Genomic DNA, 23,045 nt, shown 5'->3' with positions numbered 1-23,045 from the left:
CCAACACCACATGCCTATCCCACTCAACACACCTGCCTCAGCAGTCACCCCTCCAAAGCAGCCCTTCCCTATCATACCTGGTAGGCAGACTTGGTCAGGACTGGTGCTCCTCAAAATTGACTCCTTCCATAGTGACAGGGGGAGAAAACTCCACATACCAGGGCACCCACACGTCCTATATTAAGGCCTCGTAGTGACTGCACAGTGAGTAAGTTCTGCCCTTCCCTGTACCTGCAGTTGTCACAGAAGCCAATTGCAGACATCTAGGCTATGTGCTGGCTCCAATCACCAGCAAGCCCATGGTGGCTGCAGCCAGGTCTCTCAACTGTACCAGGCATAAGCTCTGCCCAGTGCACCTGAAGCAGATGAAACAGGTCATTCAACCAGCTTAACTGAATGACAGCCCCACCCACTAGAATGTCTGCAGCAATTGTAGTTTAGTCACAATAAGAGGGTGCAAGCAGCTCACACAAGGGATGCCCCTAGAGTACTTCATTCTGGTGACCAAGGAGGATTGTACTACAGAGCACCACAGGACCTGTTCCACACAACCCCAATACTTTCAATACCAGGAGACATAAATGGCCGATCTAATTCATAGAAAGAAACAGACAAAATGAGGACATAGAGGAAAATGTCCAAAATGAAAGAACACGACAAAATCTAAAAAATAAAAATAAAAAAGCTAAACAAAATGGAGGTAAGCAATATACTGATAAAAAGCTCAAAATAATGGTCATAAAGATACTTACTGGCCTTGAGAAAAGAGTGGATGTATTCAGTGAGAATTTCAACAAAGAGAAAATAAGAAAAATTCCGAGTTGAAGAATTCAATAACTTACATGTAAAATATACTACAAGAAATCAATAGCAGATTAGAGGATGCTGAAGATCAGCAATCTACAAGACAGGATAATGTAAAGCAATCAAGCTGAAGAGCAAAAAGAATAAAAAAAATGATAATAGGTTAAGGGACCTCTGTGACATCATCAAGCCTAATAACATTCGCATTATAAGGATCCCAGGAGGAGGGGCAGAAATCCTATTTGAAGACATGATAGCAGAAAACTTCTCTAATCTGGGGAAAGAAACATACATAAAGGTCCAGGAATTACAAAGAACCCCAAACAAGATGAACAAAATAAAAGCCACTCCACAAGAGATAATATTTAAATTGGCAAAAGTTAATGATGGAGAACCTTAAAAGCAGCAAGAGAAAATCAGTTATATACAAAGGAGACCCCCTAAGGCTATTAGCTGATTTTTTAGTAGAAAATTTGTAGGCCAGAAGGGAGTGGAATGATATATTCAAAGTGTTGAAGGAAAAAAGTCCTATAAGCAAGAATACCTTAAACAGTAAGGTTATTATTTAGAATTGAAGAACAAATAAAGAGCTTCTCAGACAAAAGTTAAAAGAGTTTATTACTATTTAACCAGCCTCACAAGAAATGTTAAAAGAATTTTTCACTGGAAAGAAAAGGCCATAACTAGAAGAAAATAATAAAAGGAAAAGTTTCACTGGTAAAAGCAAACATAAAGGTAGTAATCACTTACAAAGCCATTATGGAGGCTAAAACACAAAAGTAGTAAAATCAATTGTATCTACAAAAATTAGTCAAGGGATACACAAAAGATGAAAAATGTGGTATCACATACATAAAACATTGAGTGGGGAGTAAATAGTGCTTCTATCATGTGTTCAAACCTAAGTAACTGTCAACTACATATAGATTGCTATACACATAAGATTATGAACACCATGGTAATCACAAATGAAAAACTTATAATAGATACACAAAAAATAAAGAGAAGGGAATCCAAGCATAATGCTAAAGAAAGCCATCAAACCACAAGTGGAGCTAACAAGAGAAAAGGAAAGGAACAGACAACTACAAAACCAACCAGAAAATAATAAATGGTCTAAATTCTCCAATCAAAAGGCATACTGTGACTCAATGGATAAAAAAAAGACCCATCTATATGCCAGCTCCATAGAGTCACTTGAGACCTAAAGACACATACAGACTGAAAGTAAAGGGATGGAAAAAGATTTCCATGCAAATGGAACAACCACAACAAAAAAAAATCCAGACTAGCAATACTTATACGAGATAAAATAGACTTAAAAAAAAAAAGACTGTCACATGAAGCAGCAAAAATAGAAATTAAGAGAATTGCATTTATAATTGCACCAAAAATAATAAGATAATTAGGAATAAAACTAACAAAAGAAGTGAAAGAACTATACTCCAAAAACTATAAAACACAGATAAAAGATATTGAAAATAGAAAGAAATGGAAAGACATTCCATGCTCATGGATTAGAAGAACAAATATTATTAAAATGTCTACCTTACTCAAAACAATCTATACATTTAATGCAATCCCTATCAAAATACAAATAGCATTTTTCACAGAACTAAAACAGTCTTAAAGTTTGTGTGCAACCACAAAAGAAAGACCTTGAATAACCAAAGCCATCTTGAGATAGAAGAAAAAAGCTGGAGGTATTACCATCCCAGATTTCAAGAAATATTTTAAAGCTACAGTAGTCAAAACAGTATGGTACTGGCCCCAAAACAGACATATAGATCAATGGAACATGATAAAGAGCCCAGAAATGAACCCACACTTACATGGTCAATCTGTGAAAAAGAAGGCAAGAATATACAATGGGGAAAATATAGTCTTTTCAATATATGGTATTGGGGAAAATGGACAACTATATGCAAAAGAATGAAACCACACATAAAAATAAACTCAAAAGGATTAAAGACCCAAATAAGAGACATGAAACCATAAAACTTCTAGAAAAAAACATGGGTGATAATATCTTGGACAGTGGCCTTAGCAACATATGTATGGATATGTCTCCTCAGGCAAGGGAAACCAAAGCAAAAATAAATTGTTGCGACTATACCAACATAAAAAAGGTTTGCATAGCAAAGGACACCATTGACAAAACAAAAGGTAATTTACTGAATGGGAGAATGCATTTGTAAGTGACATATCCTATAAGTGGTTGGTATCCAAAATATATGAAAAACACAATTCACTACCAAAAAATATATATTTGATTAAAAAATGAGCAGAAGACCTGAATAGACATTTCTTCCAAAGAAGACATTCAGATAGCCAGGGACAAATAAAAAGATACTCAACCTCATTAATCATAAGAGAAATACAAATCAAAACCGCAGTGGGTTAACACCTCATACCGTCAGAATGCTGAGTATCAAAAAGATAAGAAATGACCAGTGTTGTCAAGAATGTGGAGAGAAAGGAACCCTCTTGCACTATTGGTGGGAATGTAAAATGTTGCAACCACTATGGGAAATTGGATAGAGTTTTCTTAAAAAATTAAAAATAGAAGTACCTTATGATACAGTAATTCTACTAATGGGTATTTACCCAAAGAAAATAAAAACACTAATTTTAAAAGATACATGCACCCCTATGCTTATTGCAGCATTATTTATAATAACTAAGATGTGGAAGCAACCTAAGTGTCCATGGATAAATGAATGGATACAGAAGATGTGATATATATACATACAATGAAATATTACTCAACTATTTAAAAACTGAGATCTTGCCATTTGCAACAACATGGCTGGGCTAGAGGGTATTACACTAGGTGAAATAAATCAGATAGATAAAGACAAATACCATATGATTTCACTTATATGTGGAATCTAAAACCAAAAAAAGAGAAATGGACTCAAATGCAGAAAACAAACTGGTGACTGCCTGAGGGGAGGGATGAGTGAAATGAATAAAAGGGATTCGGAGGTACAAACTTTCAGTTATAAAGTAAGTCATGGAGACAAAAAGTACTACATAGGGAATACAGTCAGTGTTGTAATAACATTTTTTGGAGACAGATGGTGACTACGCTTATAGTGGTGAGCATTGAGTAAGATATAAAATTGCTGAATCAGTATGTTATACACCTGGAACTAATATAACATCACATGTCAACTATATTTCAGTAATAAAAATACAAATAATAAAAGTGTAAGCAATGTAAGTATTTTGGGGGCAAACCCATGTTAATCCATTCAAGAAGGTACTGGAGATTTACATACTCTATTCTGTTATTGCCACCCACCCATCCCCATACTTTTTTAGTGTTGGTTTCATTTGGGGTATTTTCTATTAGTTAACATGTTGAGTTAAAATTAAAAAACAAAGGAAGAATGAACCATTGGATTTTAACAAGGGGATGAAGTGAAAGCTGCTCACTAAAAAATGATTCTGTAGGCCCTTCCCCCCATTGGCTCCAGAACCAAGCATGTATTACCTAGGACAGAGAGAGGGGAACCCTTCTCCAGAAAAAATGAACCATTCAAAGATAAAATATTTGGGCATATCTAATGATAAGCCAGTGGCCATTAAACTATCTTACAAATGATGTACACTAGAGACAAGTCCATCATCCACATAGAATTTACAAACCATTTTTTGGTGTCCCTACCTTAAATAGTAATGGATGGACAAATATCAGATATCTCAGGAAAGCCTTTATTGTGAAGGAGAGACCAATGCAAACAGATAAAAAGAAAATACAGGTGATGCATAAAACAGAACAAACCTTTAAAAATACCACATTCAGGTATCAAGAACAGGATACTATAAACAGAAATAATCAGAGGCGGAAAAAGAACCCCTTGAATTTAAATCCATAATTGCTGTCTTAAGTTGAGTACCCTACAACCAGAGTCTGAGATGGGAATTCTTGTTCAAATGATAGATTGAGGGAAAGCTTTCAGGAAAGAGGAGAAAAGCAGGATAGGATATGCCAAAAAACCTACCCAAAAATCTGATCTCATAAGACTTCCTTCAGTCTTGTCCCATTATGAAAAACTTAGAATATACATTGCAACACTGAATCAATCCCACTTTGAAGCAAGGGTCCAGCCCTTTTACTCCCATGTCAGTCAGTTATTGTCAGAGGTCTGAGCCCAGAGGGGTAGGTGCATAGCCATCAGAAGAGGCAGCTCCTAGTTGGCCAGGATAAGTCCCTAGAGAAAGAAATGCCATGACTTACTAGCCCACACCCCTAGCAACTAGAGGATGGCCACATTGGCTGGTAAGGAGCAGACTGCCCAAATATACTCTTCTCATTCATTTTCATTAGGCAGAATAATTTGATCATTTCTTAATAATGCTTAGCACTCTTACTTTCTTTTCTCTCAGACACACTGTGCAAATAAGTTTTGGAATGATCTAAGGTTTTTTGTTTTGGGTTTTGTGTGTGTGTGTGTGTGTGTGTGTGTGTGTGTGGCTATTCTGACTTTTAGCTTTTAAACAAATAACAGCAAGTTTCACTTGCAATGAACCTTCAACAAATACATGCCCACTCTTAGGCTAACACCTGGCATCAGCCTCCTTTCACTTCTATTTTTATAGCTTGTATTACATAACTGCGGAAGTTTCATTTAAATCTGCTTTCTTTATATTAATAGAAGGCTAGAAAAAATAGTGAGCAAAGAATTATCAAAGAAATTATACTAGAAAATTTTCCAAAGTGTAAGGCATGTAACTTCAGATTAAAAGCATCCACTGGGTGCCCAGTGAAATCAATTAAAAAAAAGACCCACAGAAAGACACATCCTGAAGTCTTAGAGCACCAGCGATGAAGAAAAGGTTCTAAAGGTTTTGAGACAGAAATCCAGGGCTATTTTTATAGTCCTTTTGATATTATTTGATTTCTTTAAACTACAAGTCACAACAGTTGTAACACAGTATCTGCAACCCAAAAAACCTTACATTTCACAAAACTTATCACTAAAAATAATAGGGCTCTTGGGAAAAAAAATGTGATTCAGGAAGACTACTCAAAACTAAGGGAAGCTTGTTAAAGCACCAAAAACACCAATATAAATCCTTATAAAAATATACACGTATTTTAAAAGTTAGTGATGGGGTATAGGACAGCAGGGTGTGAAATTAGCAAAATGTCCAACAAAAAGCCAGAATCCAAGGAGTCTGAGAAGCAACAGGCCACGCCAAGCCATGGCAGAGGTGATGTGATGTCTTACCTTTAAATCTTTTTATTATGTAACACTTAAGTTCACAGAATTTTAGTGAAGAGAGACTCTTATAGACCTAGTCCAATTCACTAGTCTGGGGAGCACTTTGTTCATGAAAAAGTAGAAACAGGCCCACTGAGTGATATTGGGTGGTACCACACAGACCCACTTAGAAGATCCCAATCCCTGTCATCATACACCTAATCTCTTTTAAATGTTTGTTTATTTTGACAGAGACAGAGCATTTACAAGTGGTAGAGGGACAGAGAGAGAGAGGGAAAGAGAATCCCAAGTGGGGCTGGATCTCACTAACCCTGAGATCATGACCTGAGTAGAAATCAAGCTTCAGAGACTTAATCTACTGAGCCACCCAGTACATCTATTAAATGATTGTGCTAAATGAGTACAGAAATGAAAGAAAAGAAGCCTGGGTTTGCCATAAGCAAGCTATATTCTCATTCTCTAGACAGTTGACCTCAACCAGAGTTAATTCCTCCCTTCAGGGTACATTTTTTATTGCTACAGCTGGCAAGGAGAGTGAGAAGGTTGGGGGAGGGATACTACTGGCACCTAGTGGGAAAGGCCAGGGATCCTACAGTGCAAAGCACCTCCCACCCCAAACAGAATTATCCCACCCAAATCATCAGTACTGTAGAGGTTGAGAACTCCTGCCCTTGGATAACAAAACGACCTTATTTCTACATCTAGATCCTAATCCAGGATAAGGGCTAGAAGTTACAGGGGAGTACTTTCTTAAAATTGAAGTCTTCTACAAGTAGAATGTGATGCCTGCTGAAGAGCAAGTATTCTTCCCTTTGAAATTTTTAATCAGAAGGCAAATGGTGACACAGTAGAGCTGTTGAAAGGTGATCTGCACCTTGGAAGAAATATAAAGTAAAATACTTAAGAGTTCCTTGCAACATGGAACTCACATGAAAGAGACATTAGATGGGAAGCCCTGAAAGGTGAATTGAACTCAGTAATGTGAACTAAAGTTCTAATACAACTCTCAGATCCATTCGCAAGAAATTATTAGAAAACACCATCCCAAGGAAAACCATATATGCCCACAGAATGATGAGATGTTTGATTTTTTCCTTGGGAAAGCATGATTGCTATCCCATCTTACATCAACTGTGCACAGTCTTCACTCTCCAGTATGAGTGATTTTTTTTTTCTCACTCAGGGCCTTTAATTAAAGAACTATAATACCCTCCAGTTCCATCCACGTTTTTGCAAATGGCAAGATTTCATTCTTTTTGATTGCCAAACAATACTCCATTGTATATATATATACACCACATCTTCTTTATCCATTCACTTGGATGTAAATTTAAAATATTTTAGGGGTGCCTGGGTGGCTCAGTCGGTTAAGCGACCGACTTCGGCTCAGGTCATGATCTCGCGGTCCGTGAGTTCGAGCCCCGCGTCGGGCTCTGTGCTGACAGCTCAGAGCCTGGAGCCCGTTTCAGATTCTGTGTCTCCCTCTCTCTGACCGTCCCCCGTTCATGCTCTGTCTCTCTCTGTCTCAAAAATAAATAAATGTTAACAAAATTTTAAAATATTTTAAAAATAAAAAATAAACTCTAGAAAGATTTCTTTAAAAAATAAAATAAAATAAAGAAGTATAGAAAATAGAGAAAAGGAGTAAAACAAAAAGGAGAGGGGATTACAATTTTTAAAGTTCCTTTGATTAAGACTGTAAATGGTAACTATGGCCCCCTCCTAGAATATATTGAAACAGAAAGGGGCAGAGGTAAATTTTATCATTCAGACAAGGGGTTCAACCTTACCAATGGTTTTGATTTTTAAAACTTTTTCTTATCTGCGAAAGACCTCTTTGGAATGGAGCAAGGCCAAGAATGAGGACAGCAAGCACTTAAATTTTTAAGCTGAGTAATTCTGTGTCTTAAAGGCATTTTTGTCTTCAAGAGTGCAAATTTTATCATCTTGTGTTAACTCATGTATATTTCAATATGGATGTTTTTTTCGTATTTTGTTAGTTGCCAATGTTCTGACTTGGATATCTGCTTAACCTTTTAGTATTGAATATTGCAGGTGTGTGTGTGTGCATGTTGCCTGACAGTGGTTATTAAGAAATAATTCCATTGAAACTATTTCCCTAAGTGAACCTAGCTTTGCTAACAGATACCACCTGCTAGGTTCAGTGACAGCTTTTCCTGGTACTTAATGACAATTTCTTTTAATTTAACATTTTTAATGAAAAATAATGTAGGAGTTAAAATTGGGATAAGAGTACACTGGTACCATAATTGGCATCAAACCTACCAATTAAACATTATATGAATTAAAGTTTTATGTGTTTTTAATTGTACTTTCAATAAGTGAAGAGTACGGTTTGTCTATTAACTATACAATAAATTATTTAACTATTGGAGTCAGTCCTGAATTTTATGTATTTTAATTACCTGGAGAAAAAGCAGAGAGGTAACAAAGGAGGAGCACAAAGAAGGTATGATCAAGAAGATCCTACGTGCTTTGCAGTGTGAGAAAATACCTAACCACACGGTGGTACTTGTGTAATTATAAAGCAAGTCGATTTGAGATTAGTACCAACCACAGCATAGACATTAACAATCCCAATGGAAAAATAACTCAAGGTTCCAATTCATAGGGTGGTATAAAGAAATAATATCCAGCTGTCTACCAATTCAAAATATTTCCTCAGCAATGGTTCACATTTTGACTGAAAACAAGAAAGTAGGTTGCCTGGTTTTCATACTGCTCAATAAAAAAATCCCTCTTTGGAATGCATCCCAAACCTGATGGTAATTTGCAAAGTAAAGACAAAATAAGAGAAGAGAATATTAACCAGTTCCCTCCCAAGACCTGAGAAGCACAAAAGACATTTGTAATTACTCATCTGTTCAACCTGCCACCCACATAGAGAGCATGTCCTATGCTGAGGCACTGAGCCAGGTCCTGGCTCCACATGGATCTGAGTAAGATGTCAGCTGGGTTTGTTGTAGACGCCACAGGTATGATTAGCTCTATCCTAACCAAATCCTCCCCTCATATTCCACTTCACTCATAGGGCATCTCAGGGCTTAGGAATTTCTATGGAAGAAAAACTAAAAGATAATTTGGTTATTATAAGCTGTATCTAAGTACCCTTTATTTTTAAATCCTAGATGTTATTTTTGATGTGATATTCATTTCATTGTGCTTGGAAAAGAGACCTTGTAATTCTTTAGACAAGCCTGGCAGCTGTAGCTTTATTATGAAACCACAGTGAATCCCATATCCACTCTCATTAAAGCATACTGTGAAATGATTCAGTGGCAGGTCTTGAAAGAGATGTAGAAAACATTGGCAGAAAAGGGATGATGATGATGATATGGGATTTGGTGATCCTCAAAATGTTAAACTAGATAACAAGAGTACTATAATGCCCTTGATAAACTCAATTCTCTGGGTCTCCTGATGGCTGCATTGACTTTATCAGCTGGTAACTTTGCCTTAATGACATTTGTAAGGCATAATTTTCTATAAACACCATACTGTGCCTATGGGATTGTCCATACCTCATGGGAATAGACAGATATTTCAGAAATTAGGAGAGATGTCAACTGGGCCTAGTGGTGAGGAGGGGCACAGAAACATCAACAGAGGCCCATTCTCCCCTCTCTCCTCTCATTCTTATTTTCTCATCTGCCTCTCAACATTGGGGTAATTGTTCAGAGATAAAGCAAGAAATCTGGAGTGGATTCTGAAAGAAAAAGCAGACCTTTGTAATGAGCTGATAGGCTCCTGGTTCAAAAAAAGTAGCCCCAGTAGAATTAAGAGCCCAAATCCCCTTTACCAGCCCTTTTATTGCAGTGGGTTTGTATCATTGCCTATTATTACACCAACTAGATCCTTTCCACCCTGGTGTTTGATACTTCTCTGAATGATTTGACCTCATGCTCTGGCTTTTCTTCTTTGGTTTAGCCTTCTCAAATAGACTTGGTCTCACATTTCATTGAGAACTTATTTTTCCTATATAGTGCCACATATTTCTATCTGCATTTTGAAATTTCTCTAATCCATCATCTCCTTCCCACAGTTTCCTTCCTTTCTTGTTTTTACTTCCACAGAGTTTCAACAAAACATATTAATCATTTTAAGGTTGTTCAGTATTGTGCTTGGCACCACTCTCTGGAAGTTTCCTCCTTCCTCTCCTACCCCTAGGCATACACTAGTGTGTCTTTTCTTTCTAGATCAGGACTCAGCCAACTATGACCTGTAGACCAAATTTGGCCATCTCTTTTTACACATAAAGTGTTATTAGGACACAACTATGCTCATTTGTTTATGTTTTGTGTATAGCTGTTTTCATGCAGTGCCAAGTGCTTGCACATTGATGGTATGGCCCTTAGACAAAGACTGTGGACCTCTTTTCTAGAAAAAGACTCTTTTAGTGTTTATTTCTTCTCTTGCCTGTTCTTTTAAGTTAAACAAAGATCCTAGGGTTAGGAAATTCAATCAGAATAATACCAATCTAGAGATACCAATTGATTTCATTTAACTTTATAGATGGGTGGCCTCCACTCTAAGATTATTAAAAAATCTTTACTATTTTGCAAATATAACATATTGTTTCTACCTTTTCCACATCGTAAAATTAAAAGTTGCTTATTTGTTTATTTATTTATTTAACCCAGCTCAAGTACTTTTACTTCCATGAGGCTTTTCTGATTGCTTCTAATTGTTTAGACAATTTCTTCACTTCTGACACACGACCTTTCCCCGCCCCCCCCCCGCCCCCGCCACACCATCTCACTAGCTCACTTGTCTCTGCTTACTTTCTCCTGCTCTCTTCTTCCTTTAACCTTCTTCCCTCTTGTGACTTATAGTTTAGCAATATGTTTTTATTGCTTGAGAATGCCTTATAGGTTTCCTTTTACTCTCAGCAGCATTTTTTCAACGAAGCACACATAGTGCATCACCTAAGATGGATTCTGGAAAATAAAAATGTCTCCATCTCCTTCCATGAATGAATACCCTATTCTAGTCTTTCCTAGTCTCTATGAGAATTTCCATTTTTATCGTTGGCTCTGAAATAGCATCTGTAATAGGTGCAAGATACAATCTTGAAGAGACAGTATTGAATAGGGAAGGACACTGTATTTTATGTGCAACAGTTCACAAAATTTAAAAATTGTAAGCATTCAATTAACATTTGTATTCTTGGACTTTCTAGGAAAATCAGAAATTCTGGTATACCAGGGATTTTCACATGGCTTCAATCATCTAGAGTTCTCCAGCACTGTGCCCTTTAAAGAGTCATGTGCTTTCTTATTTCCAGTTCACCCAAGTTCCTGACATTGCTGTTACTCTGCGATGGGCTAGCTTCATCATTTGTGTTCCCTATTCATTCCCCTTAGGCATTTAATTTGTGATTCCCTCTCTAAACCAAATAACAAAGGGGCATGAACATTTGACTAGAAAGCTATATTCCAGAGGTGGTTAATATCAATTGCTTCATATAACTGCAAATAGAGGTAGTATAATGGGAGGAAATCGCAGATTCATGGAATAATATCCCAGAAATCCTAGAGAAATACAAAAACCAACTGCGGAGCTTTGAAAATCTGTGTAGATAACCAAGAGCAAACTAAGCTCTAGATGTGATAATAGCACTTAGGAATATATGGTAAAGTGGGTGTTATGGAATGAACTGTGTTCTCTCAAAAATCATGTACTGAAGCCCTAACCATCAGTACCTCAGCATGTGACTATATTCAGAGATCGGCCCTTTAAGAGATTAAGTTAAAATAAGGCCATTAGAATGGCCTTTATCAATCTGACTAGTGTCTTATATAAAAAGGAAATTTGTACACACAAAGAAACACCAGGGGCATGTGTGTACAAAGGGATGACCATTTTAGGGGGCAGCAAGAGGGAAGCCATGGAAAGAAGCCTCAGAAGAAACCAAACAAGATGACATCTTGATTTTGAACTTCCAGAATCCAGAACTGTGAGAAAATAAATTTCTGTTGTTTAAGCCACCCAGTCTGTGTATTTTGTTAGGGCAACACTAGCAAACTGATACAATGGAGCCCCTACAATAGTCTTCTCCTTAGTCTTTTATGAGATTTTTCTCTCATTATCTTCTAACTCTGAAAACTACCATGTTCACTTGTCATCTCCCAATCTCATACAAGCCAGTCTCACAGACAGTGATACATTCCCACCTCCTTATTCTTCACCATACCAACCTATCTGCATCTTTTTGCAAGGTGATGATTGCCAAGATGCCACAATTTACCTAATATGATCCATCTATGGGAGACAGTAGAGACTGAGGGACTATATATAACAAGCTATATTTATTCTTCCTCATTCAGTCTAGAAATACAGAGCAAAACAGTCCACCACTTCATTGCTACTTCTGAGTTACTTTTTCTGTTGATGTTCCCAACATATCATATATCCCTACCTTTGGAAAATCCTGTGGTCCAGAACACTCTGATTGCAGATGAGTCCTTTCTTGGTAATCATAAAAGTCTCTATTTATTCTTGACTCAATAAAACTGGCCTGGAACTTTTCTCTCAAGATTCACCCTTTCTTCTCCCAATACACAAACGTGACTATGGCTTGTTGAAAAAAGGGTCCCTTAAAGCAGGCATAAGGGATTTTGCTGAATTTTCATGGTATAAAAACTGCACAGTGGGGACAAATAGTAAACTTGGCCTTTCAACTTAATGAAATCAGAGCACAATCAGATACTTTTTTTTTTTTTTTTGCACTTTTGCAGAAAACATGACATACTTCTTTGCATTGTTGGGAGATAACCCATAAAGAGTGAAAACTCCCTGGAAACAGTGATTAGTTCTTTCCTTTATGTGTATCCCTATGTTGCTGGAACTTGACATTTCACCGGACAACCATCTGTGGAAGTCATGGCTGTGCTCTAGTTAAAAGGAATTCCTCATATAATCTTTGCAGTGATTTAACATCATCCAACATGATAGTTAACTAAAGACAGTTCCTTGAAAGGAGATGTCTAATGGGGTTTGGAGTTTATAGACAGAAGCTTCTTTTAGAAGAGGACATATCCAACTGGGTGCCAGAAGGGAGCAATCTGACTGGTTAACTGGATATCTCAGATAGGTAGAGACACACTCTGGTTTCCTAGGCATTGGTCTATTTGAGAATATCCTCAGATTTAATTGCTCTTTTGCATGACCAGAGTCAATACTATCATCTGCAGTTTTCTTATTTGCAATAAATATAATCTATAAACATATAAGTTTTAGAAAACTTACAAAAAGGGATATTGTGCACTCTTTTTCAAATAAATATTTGTTTCTGAAAGCTTACAATAGGTCTCCTTTCAAAAATAAGCTCATCTATTACAATTTCCAAAGTGTATCCATGTGATTACAAGTTTTTCCAAAACCACAAACATGACTTTAAACAAACCCTAAGTGCATAAAATATAATGACACTTGGAAATATGTATATATTTTGCATATGTTAACATACATGCGCAGGTACAAACTCCAAACAAGTGCACACATACACATACACTTACACATATGCATAAACTCATGCCAACCACTTCCTGTTAGGTTTTAATTCAAGTGCCAATTCCAAAGATTAATGATTTCTATGGACGGAGCTAGAGACTATTATACTAAGCAAAATAAACCAGTTAGAGAAAGATAAATATCAAATATTTTCACTGATAGGTGGGATTTAAGAAACAAACAAGCAAGGGGGAGGTGGAAAAGAGGGAGGGGCATACCAAGAAACAGATTCTTAACCACAGAGAACAAACTGATGGTTACCAGAGGGAGGTGGGCAGGGGGATGGGTTAAATAGCTGATGGGGACTAAGGAGGACACTTGTGATGAGCACTGGGTGTTTTATGGAGGTGTTGAATCATTAAGTTGTACACCTGAAACTAATACTACACTCTATGGTAACTAACTGTAATTTAGATAAAAACTTTTAAAAAAGATTAATGATCTCCATTAGTAGGTGCTGAAACAAGTAGATAAAAAGGCCAGTGGCATTTTGACAGCTGACAGTATGACCAGGATGTGTTGCCCAGGTTTCATTAGAATACATCACTTTCATGCTACTTTTCACCTTCGATTCCATTTCTCCACTGGAGAAATTGGTATGGGATGGATGCTTGCTTAGGCAGTGATATCAGACACAAGAAACAGAGACCCATCATCTCCAAAATCATGTATAAAGCACTAAGAACCAAAGAGTCTCATTAATAATTATACACTTTATGAACTAGCTCAAAGTTTCAGTTTTCCTTTCTAGATCTCATCCTTACTGTGGGAAGCCAAGCCAAAGGAGTATGTTAAACCAATGAGAACAGACTGTATCTGGGGAAAAGACAAAGGGGATGCATCATTCGAAAAGCACATTTCATTTTTAGATTTCAATTCTCCTTCCACTGCTAGCATTGTGACACAGAGTCGGCTACTGCTGCTGGCCAGGACCTTTCCTCACATGTCTGATCCTCTCTCTAAGGGAAGATTTACCCTCTGATAAAGCCAGCCACAATTTGGAAACCTTCATTTCCTGAACAGAGCCTTCCAGCCACACTAAATTCATCTGGGTGAAAGAAAGTTAAGTGATTTGCAGCATTTTGTAGATTATATCCCCCTAAACGTATAACTCAGACTAAGGAGATTTATTTGGATGAAGTGAGAAATGACCTTAAACTGTCTTTCACTTTCACCAAACCTCAGACAAACTTGCCAAGTTTACAAATGTTTATCTATTATTTTTTGTCAATCTTTCCTCTTACTTGGTGGATGAACCCACCACTACTATCTCCTCTGTGATGAAGCAAATATATCAGCAGTTCCAAAAGAAACTGATTAGAGTTTTTTTCACCATTTTGCTGATTATGAAGCACAGATTGTGTACATGAATTTTAGATAAGCATCCAAATTTTATTGGCACCAAGTATCACTATCTGAATTTAACCCACACTAATTATAATGAATCTCACATTTTATACATTCAGTATCATGCAACATGATATTGTGCACATTTATTACATGGAAACATCCTCATTCACTTTTCCTATATATTATATCCTAATGTTATCCTTTCTTACCAACTGTTCACAGTTAAATCTTCTTATTGCTCCCTTGCAAATAGTAAGAATTTGACATTTTCTGAGACAAGTAGATTTTTCTGACCTTTACCATTTAAAAAAATAAATGGATAATAGATTTGTTATCAATAAAAACTCCTCATAGGCCTCCAATGAATTTACACCAACCCTAAGAAAATATCTGGTACCAGCCTCCTCTCATTTCTACTTTTTATAATTATGAGTTAGGTAACAGGAATTTTTGTGTAACTACTCGTAAACTCAGTAGAAACTATAACTATTCTGGACTGTTATTTTAATACTTTCATTTAAGATTTACTTTCATCAAATGTGATGTGTTCTTATCAGCATCACCATTATCTCGTGGTATAAATGACCCAAGATGTCTTGCATTGTATCCAGATCTAAAAATAAAGAAATAATCTTATAATTATTATGATTACTTCTTAAAACAGTCTTGCTGCTCTTCCTAAATTCTTTTAGATGAAATTAGCTTGAAAACAATACTTGAAGATAATGGACATTGATAATATTATATAAGGTATTATGATTCTCTTGGCCCACTTCAATAGATATATATGACCAATGAACACAAGGTGATATAAAACAAAGCTGTGTACAAAGCAACAAATGGGTGAACAGAAAACATGAAGATGATCTTTGACTTGAGATCCATTTGCTTTCTGATATTTTACCAGTATTGATTCATGTTCCAAGGGTTGCTGCTACATAGTTACATTTTTCTGTTTTATAAGTGCAAGAGTCACAGTGACATGCCAAAATACCAGGCAGAGTATCAACTCATCATTAGAAAAAGATGACTAATACATGTGACTTCGATATGAGGAACTTACTGATGAGGTCACATATATTCACTTTAATGTAACATTGTTTGTGCTGTTCAACACGTGATGATTCTTACAGTTGGCTTCCAGCTCATTGTCCAAAGGCTGATATTGTATTCATTCAGGTTATCAATCCCCAAGACACTTATTCGTCCAAGGTACCAAGTTAGACCCCTCTGAGCCTTAGAAGAGGTAAGGCAGTGTGAAAGAGAATTCTCCTTAACAGGGCCACAATGTTAGAAAATGTTGTTTCCCATGTTTTATTTTCCACTTACTTTTCTCCTACTATTCTGACATGAAGAATGAGTCTGACATCGAGGTTTCCAACTGTTTCTTAATAAGAGATTAGCTTAAGGCAATGATTTCTGAACTTATCTGTTCACTGGGGATAACTGGAGCTTTAAAAAAATGCAGATTCCCAAGCTCAGAGATTCTGATATAGTAGGACTCAAGTTTGGAAAGTTTTTATCTCTCCCTTCTTATTTTGACACCTTGGTAAACTGAAAAGCTTTCGACATCCAAAGAAAGGAATCCCTGATTGTAGACATTTAGGATTGGACAGTCAGGTGGTGGAAAATTGTTTTGTACCATTTATCACTATGTCTCAATATCATACCTCATCTGTGACCTAGACAATTGAGTATTTAGGATTTTTTCTGGACCCGCTGTGTGTGTGTGTGTGTGTGTGTGTGTGTGTGTGTGTGTGTGTGTGTGTTAATCTTCTCAGTTGAGCTTCTTATATGAGGAAGATGTATGTACAGATGTTAAGGGCATTGGCTCTCATTTAAGATCTCCTGTGTTCAAATACTGATTTTGCCACTTGCTATGTCTTTAAGCTTCAGTTAAAATGGGTAACAGCAGGGGCGCCTGGGTGGCTCAGTCGGTTGGGCGTCCGACTTCGGCTCAGGTCATGATCTCGCAGTCCGTGAGTTTGAGCCCCGCCTTGGGCTCTGTGCTGACAGCTCAGAGCCTGGAGCCTGTTTCAGATTCTGTGTCTCCCTCTCTCTCTGACCTTCCCCCATTCATGCTCTGTCTCTCTCTGTCTCAAAAATGAATAAACATTAAAAAATAAATTAAAAAAAAGGGTAACAGCAGTATCTGCCTCCAAAGGATTGTTGAGAGAATTCATTGACGTAATAGATTGCCATCATATCTGATACATAATAAGCACTCCACAAATGTAGGTAATTGTAATGACTGTATTTTAAAACTTACTGGAATCTTAAACTTCTGATTTTCTTTTTTGGAAATCTTCATTTACCACCTCTGATTATTGAAGTGTAGCAAAGGTGGTTCCCAAGCACCCTAATTTCTTTGAGTATAGTGTCCATTTTCTATCTTAGGATAGTAATCTTTCTTAGGAAAACAAAACGACATTGCCCCTAGATGTCATTAGAACATTCCTATGTCTTCTCTACCTTCTGGTAACTTTTGTGTGTGCTAAGTGAAAATCCCATCCCTAATGACTTCTGCTATTAAGCTTGGCCAATTGCTCCAATGAATTGTCCTTTCCTCCTAGGCTCTGGCTTCTCCTGGCTTTAGTACCTCTTAGTGGAGCCACATCAACTTTTTTGATGACATCACTCCCCACTTCTTTTATGCTAACAAATTATCACTGAATATAATACCTGCAAGACAATTATGAATGATCTGTCAAAATTATCAAATATTCTAATAAACAACCCACATTTCATTACCTACTCGCTTCTGCTGAACAACTTGCTTCTGCTGGGTCAAAACCTTCCAGCCTTTCCCATAAGTTAAACCAGTGCTCCTCAAAGTATGATGTACAGACTAGCACAGTCCACAAATTGTTAGTGACCCATGAGCAGATAGGAAACTTGTGCCAGAATATAAATCAACTATGTCACTAGACATATGTTTACTTTAGCTGACTTTTTTTTTGGTAGAAAAACTTTCTTGATAAAGGGAGTAGTTTGGTGATACACATTTTGACAAACTGGTAATGACCATTTCACAGGCCAGCTCCTCTATGTAGCACCATGCTCGAATGAGTGCTAGGTGTTAGAGACACAACACTGAGCAATACAGAAGATGTCTGTTCTCTAATATGGTTCACTTCATACCTGAGTTTGGAGTTGAGAAGGAGACACTAACCAACACTTAGTAAATTTCAGGCGTAATAAGTGCTAAGAAGAAGGTAAAATTAATGGGATGGAGAGAAACTTGAGGAAGGCTCTACAGGAGGTAGCATTTGGGCTGAGACTTGAATGATATCAAGGAGCCAGTCATGTAAAGATAGGGAAAAGGAAGAGCACTCTAGTTGGGAAAAAAAAAAACTGATACAGAGACTTAATGTGGCAACAATTTGGTGTGGCCCAGAACATAAGAGAACTCAGTGGTGGAATCTAAATAAACAAGAAAGAAGGCAATGGGAAGTGGTATCTGAACAGTAGATAGCAACTAAATCAAAGGAGGCTTTGAACGTCGTGAAGATAGTTTACATTTTCATCCTGTTGTGAGGAAAAACTACTGAAAGTCTTAAGAAGAGGAGGGCCATGATCCAACTTACAGTTTTTAAAGTTTAGTTGCATCTTCCCCTTAAGAACACCTCACACCCCAGTTACTCTGCCTTTGGTCTTGTTCTTTCTACTGACTTGATTCACCACCTTTCTGTCCCTCTTCTTGTATGTCTCCCTCTTACTCTTTAAAACACAGCTCAAGCCCATCTTTTCTCACTGGTGTTTCCTAATCACTCTACACCCCCCGCCCTTTTCTTCTGACTTCTGTAATAATTAATAATTTCAAACTCACATGCTTACATTTGAAAAGAACATTTGTGCTAGTCTTCAGGTCAGACTAATAGCATTTATTTGCTTACTTAAAACACCTACCTAAAGCATTCAATGGGTGAGAAATGAATTCCTGGTTATTGTCCCTCCCTTTGTTTTCGATACCATTGCCTAAAAAAAACCAGTAGTATTCAGAGGAGAGATAGGAAGTGTAGAACAGTAGAATATAAATAATTGTTGTTGAGAAGGAAGTGAGTATTCCTGAAGGGAGAATAAATGAGCAAAGGTGAGACCATTTAAAATGCACAGAAGAAAATGAAGAGTATAATTCTTAGCACTTCACCACTCACTCATGGACAGGTTAGTCTCGTTGGGGGTTTGACACTCAAATTTTTCATAGTATGAGCCATCTGGTTTCTAAGGCTGCTGTTTTTACACTTCTCTCCAAACAACTGCAATCTTCCCATTGTACTCTCTTATATAAATGGAACAAGAGTGCAATTATGAAATACTTCAGTCCCTTCTCTGATCCAAGTATCTTAATTTTTTTTATTCTGGATTATAATGTTCTAATTTTCTTCTCATCTGATCTCTTGAATTTGTAGCACAAAATGCATTTGGGACCACTGTATTTTGAATGCTTTCTCCCATTTATTATCTAAGATTCTCTGCATTTCTAATGCCTTCCTTTATCTGTTCTACCATGTTCTTGTGATCTACCTACTGCTCAGTTCTTAATTTAAAAAAGTTACTCTTGTGAAGTTGAATGGCTGCTTTTAAAACCCAATCAGTAAGATTCTTTTCAGATTTCAGTACTTATCTTGATGAGTGCTTACTTAGTAGATGATTCAAGAATTGATGAGGTTAAAGAGCTGCTTTAGTTTCAGGGAAAACTGCTTGGGAAGGGAAAAAAGAGAAGATACTGATGTTGATACGGTCTTGTGAGTTTTTCTACTTCATTTATTTTCATTAAAAAAGATAATTGCCTGAAAACAAGATTGTTTTTTGCCTTGAGGGCACACCTGCTCTTTCTGTGACACATGACTTAAAGAGTTTCTTCTTGTCTGTGACATCTGTTATTTCCAGAAGAGTCTGGATAATCTTTTTTATAGTTAAAAAAAAGCAATATAGATAACATTCTTCTAAGCTAAAAGGAACAGTAGTCCTAAAACCTTAGTTTTAAGTTGTTCTGATGGTCAAAAATATTGCATTCATTTGCAGAAAGGATGCTTTTCTAGGAAAATGGCTAAAAATGGAGTGAAATCAGTTATTACTACCACCAATGGAAATATAAAAGTGGTATGATCAGGATTCAGGGTATTCAGAGAGAAGATTGTCTAATGTCACCAGAAGTTTTGTCTTTATAAATATTTGAAGCTACACAATTTTTCCTGTATCATTTTTCTTCTATTTAATGGATGGGATATTAAAATACTCCCGGTGATATTTGTTATGTAATGAGAACTAAAAACCTCTTTCTCTAGTTTTCACTTCATTTTTAAATAAAGACAACTATGTTGCTTAAATGAAAGGAAAATGTAACCTGGTTTGCAAAACAGCATATCCACATTGTCACTAAGCAATTGTTCTAGTTGTGCAGGGGTCAAAATTCATTTTAGATTTCTTCTGGCTGGATATTGGACTCTTATTTCTAACTTCTCCTTGACTAACTTTTTCTCTTATTTCTTCAAACAAAATAAAAAAATATGGCACTCATTTTCTATAGTCTCAATCACTTATTTCTAGGATTTGAGGGTGTTATTCACCATTTCTATTTACTTGCTAACTTTTACACATAACTGTAGGTTCAGAAGTAGGTAATACAAGACAATAAGGAGAAAAGAAAACCAAAATTGCTTACTCTTGTACATGGTGGGGTAAAAGAAAACTACTGGATAACCTAGGGTCTATAGTTACCTGCCTGTGTGATTTATCTGATCCATTGTGTCTCAGTTGAGGACATCAAATTTAATTACAAGTTTTTGAATCATGAACTCGGTCTTCTTTATGGGTATCTTGAATTTTGACAACGTGCTCAACTCAGAGATCACTATCATCAATATTACTTACTCCTAAAATATCCAATGGTATACCAGGCACTATATCCACATCCATGCATGGATGTCATTTAATTCTATATACTTTACATAAAATGTCTCAATCAATTTTTTGTTTGGTAAGGATAACAAGGAAGGAGATTATTTGGCTAGGTCATTATTAGTTCAAAGTAACATTTCATACAATAGTCTACTGTATCAAAAGATCCATTGTGTATATTTTTCAGAATACATAAATTTTAGCACTTTTTACAGTCTTTTAATATTTTGTACTGTTTAAAATAAATTTTACTTCCTATGGGAAATATGGGGTTATATGAATTACTGTCTTTCCCTACTAAAGCTTGTTTTATGATAGGTATGATATAATTTAAAGGTGGGAGTAAAGACTGCCATTTAAAAATTCCCCTCTCTTCTTTGCCCCAAGAGTTCTCATAATATCTCAAATTTTACTTTTAGAGATTAATTTCTTTTGGTCTTGAAGGTTTTTGTGCTACAAGAGTTCTCTATTAAAATGCAAATGCCCCTGGAAGTGGAAACATCTTAAACCAGTAATGAACAACCCAAGGCTCCAAGTAGCTCTAAGGTATGGCCAAGATCTAATTCTGCATTAAAAAGATTAAAAATTGCCTTCTCATTGCTATTTTCAAATATACCCAGATATTAACATTTTAGTGGAAAGAGAGAGGTATCATTTTTTTCATTTGCATTTTTCTAGTCAATAAAGTAAATAAAATTGCCAGGATATACATCTTAAAATTAGATCACAATGAAGACTAAGTCAAAAAAAGTTATCTTCATAGTTAAATCTGATTTTAAAAGTAGGAATTTGAGTTAACTTCTGATATGCAATCTTTATGCTTTTCTTAAGATTTTATGTACGCCCAAACAGGCTATATATACATAAAAGAGAAAATTATTGGTATATTAGTTCAATTTAACAATTAGCTATGAAAGGTTGACATTCAAAATAATATGCTTTTAAATATGTGTGATTTGATAGGCATCTTGTTCAAATTTGAAGTTTTATGTATGCTGAATAATTAGAATTATATTCAGTAAATTCAGTTCAACTTAAAAATAAAACAAAACAAAAATGGGTTCATAACAGATGGGAAAAATATAAGCTATTGTAAAAGAGTCCTGAAACACAAAAAGCAGATGGATTGGGCCTGATAGAACTGGATAAAACACAGCATCAATTATGAGCAGCTGAAAGTCATCCTGAAGATAAACACAGAGAGAAATATCAAGCTCAAAGTAAACACATGCAACAAAACAAAATAAAACAAAATGGGTTCCTGGAGCAATCCTTCAGAGGTCTTTATTAAAGATCTCTGGTCTCTATGCAAATACACACACACACACACACACACACACACACACACACACACACACACACACTGAGCAGTGGGGCTGCAGAAGCTTTTTACCCTGGGCTAAAATCCAAAAAGTGAAGACACTGCTCTGACCACCTGGGAAGGGTTCAGACTTGATCTGAAGGCTTATTCCAAGTTCCTATGAGAGAGAGAAGACAGAGAAAAGAAAAAAGAGGTAATGAAAGGCAGCTCTGCTGAGGACAGAAACATAGTACAGCTCCCTGCTACCAGAATAAAGCTCCTCTTACTTGGCAATGGGGAGATCAAAACTGAGGAAACTCCATGACTATGCACCTAAAAAGTAGCTTGTAACTATTTATTTTTCTACGTAGTTGAAACAAGATGATTATTATACACCCAGAACCTAAGTTTGCCCTTCCATTCAGGATCAAAGACTGTGAAAGAGAATGGAAGAACTTGAGGGAAATCCCATGCCACCTGATTCCATGAAGCCAGTTTATGCATGAACATGAACAGACCACCAAAGACTACCATTCATTTGAGTAAAACACCATGAAAAGATAGGAACAAAGTGAACACACAGAAAGAATGGTTCTGGAGGAAATAGACATAATTGAGGTGTTAGAGGAAGACTTGGAAACAACTGTGTGAGGCTTCGATGAAATTAGAGAAGGTAATGTATACATAATATAAACTCAAAATTCTATGATAAAATAACCGAAAACAAAAAAAGTGGAGATTAAATATAAATACATCTTTGTAACTCATTAGAATGATCACTGTTGAAGACAAAATGTGTAATCTAGAAGCAAACGTGGAGTCAAATACAGAAGATATGAAACAGAGGAAAGAAAAATTCAGAAACTAGCAGCATATATTCAAGATTTATATAGTGTGTCTAAAAAGAGTTCAAGATTGAG

Source organism: Felis catus, chromosome A3 (assembly GCF_018350175.1).
Source record: "Felis catus isolate Fca126 chromosome A3, F.catus_Fca126_mat1.0, whole genome shotgun sequence".
NCBI classification, from domain to species: domain Eukaryota; kingdom Metazoa; phylum Chordata; class Mammalia; order Carnivora; family Felidae; genus Felis; species Felis catus.
The sequence above is the reverse complement of the archived record's forward strand: the minus strand, read 5'-3'. Positions refer to the sequence as shown.